We start from the raw sequence: 2,091 nt of genomic DNA, 5'->3' as shown, positions 1-2,091 counted from the left end.
ACATATAATTAAACAGTAATTAGTAAAACATGATGAGTATCTTTCTCCCTGATATGAGTCTATTTCTGCTGTAATGAACCGATATTCTGATACAGCTAGAACACTCTCAGGAAACTTTTTTTATTACAAGATGACACATAACCATTTTAGTCAAATTCCAAGGGATCTGATTCAATGCAGTTATTTTCTTTGCATTTTCTTTCCCTCTCTCCCCTTTTCACCATAAAAAGTTGGTGCCTTTATCTCTTCTGGAAATATTTTGAAATCTATAAGAACCTGAAATCTTGAAAATGTCAACTCTTTCAGGCCATGTATGGTCTCTGTAGCCATCGCAGGTGTTCTGACCACTTCCTGGAGAAAGGGAGAATTAACTTGTTTGGCCTAAAGAAAAAAAACTAAAGGGAGATTTTTATTGATATGTTTTCAAGTTGTTGTTTCCACTTCAGGGAATTGACTTGTATGCTGGCACAGCAATCCCTTGTGCTGAAGTCGAAGTAAAAAAAAAAAAAAAAAAAAAAAAAAAAAGAGGTGTTGGTTTGTGAAATTTGGGCTGTTTGAAAAAGTTACCAAAGTATAACATGAAATATTTAGGCTTTAACTCAACTTCTTAAAATAAAGAATTGGATCCTAGAAGAGAGAAGCAAATATATAAAGAGCTTTATTACCACATTTATTTTATGTTTGAAGGCTGTTGGGTGTGTTTGGCTTGTGTGGGGTGTATCTTTGTACATACTATGTGGGGAAAAACACCTTTGGCTTTTGCTAAAAGCTTCTAGGAATACTGATATTGTTTAAACCAGGGCTTTCCATGTGGTAGCTTGCAGACTCCATGCAGCCCACAAACTTAACATAGAGTTAACAAAGAGTTAAGCTGCAGCCCCCAGCCTCCTGCCTGGCCTGTCTTCCTGGGGAGCTGAGGGTGAGCCTGGGGCCATGCAGGTGAATGGTGCAGCACTGCTGGGGAGCACAGACATGGTGCAACAGTGAGGCCTCCCTGCGAGTGTGTAGTGCAGCAGTGCAGGAGAGGAGTGTCACAGGTGCATGGGGCAGTGGGCTTCTACCCAGTGCAGTGGGGGGATGACTGGGGTCTGTGGTTTACTCTGGTTTGGCCTCTGTTGGTGTGCCCCATGGGTCATTTAGCTCATGGGTGCTTAGAAGTTGGGCAGCCGTAGTTTAAACTGTGCTCTCGATAATCTTTCTGAAACCTTAAAGAATGGAAGTTCTATAAAAGACATTAATTTTGGGGGGTTTGGTAGGTATGTAATCAAAGGTATCTGAAAAATGGTCCGAATGTAATTGAGTTTTAAATTTATTTATAACAATCCTCCAGTTTGCATGTATTTGAGTGTTTTTCATTGTAGGTAATGTGTGTTTGAACCCCTCCCCCAAAATTATTTCATAATATATGTCTGCTTACTAATAGGGTAGTTAAACATCTTGATTTTTACTAAATACCAGCCATCAATACCAGGTGCATGCATGAATCCCTGGTACTTGGGATGGTGCTCTTTCACTTGGAAGAATCTGGTGGCTTTTTAACTGATCCACTACTGTTTAACATACTGTATCATCATGACTGTAACATCAAAAATTAAACAGCTAAACTATCTATTAATTTTGTTTTGTGTACAGTAAGTGGGCCCTCATATTAGCATATACTGCAGGGCAATCCAATAGCCAATCTTTAGCAACTGTATTTGGAGGAATTACAAGCAATATTTTGTTCATATTGAAATATGAAACTGAACTGTGCAGACTTGGGTAAGACTTGAACTTTGATTTATACATGTGGAAAACAGCTGTCAAATATGAAAGTAGGAAACCTATAAGTTATGTAAACAAAGAGAATCATTACTAAAAACTATTAACCGTTAACACATAACCGATCACTAGCACTTGCTAGCCTTAACATTTACTAACCTTCCTTATAGTTAGCACCTGCTCTCTCAAATGTGTAATCTCACCCTTAGCCCTGCTGAAATTATATTAGCCCAGGGAAAGTACTGCACTAAACCCAGATGGACTTCTTTTGGTACTCAGACTGGTTGATTTGGAGCTAGCCTTGGTACCTCCCCATAGTGCTTCATTATG

At 38.9% G+C, this 2,091-nt stretch overlaps 1 protein-coding gene across 1 annotated transcript in view; it reads left to right on the top strand.

Annotated features, from left to right (window-relative positions):
* The first annotated feature begins 927 nt into the window (after positions 1–927).
* GCNT1 (glucosaminyl (N-acetyl) transferase 1, core 2) overlaps positions 928–2,091 on the top strand; it is a 12,579-nt gene continuing 11,415 nt past the window's right edge. The window contains exon 1 of the mRNA XM_019517432.1: positions 928–939. The gene's annotated coding sequence lies outside the window, so the exon portion shown is untranslated. The remainder of the gene's footprint in view (positions 940–2,091) is intronic.

The sequence above is a fragment of the Gavialis gangeticus genome, unplaced genomic scaffold (assembly GCF_001723915.1).
Source record: "Gavialis gangeticus isolate Ggan-Ray unplaced genomic scaffold, GavGan_comp1, whole genome shotgun sequence".
Classification (NCBI taxonomy): domain Eukaryota; kingdom Metazoa; phylum Chordata; order Crocodylia; family Gavialidae; genus Gavialis; species Gavialis gangeticus.
This window is presented reverse-complemented; position numbering and strand designations above follow the sequence as displayed.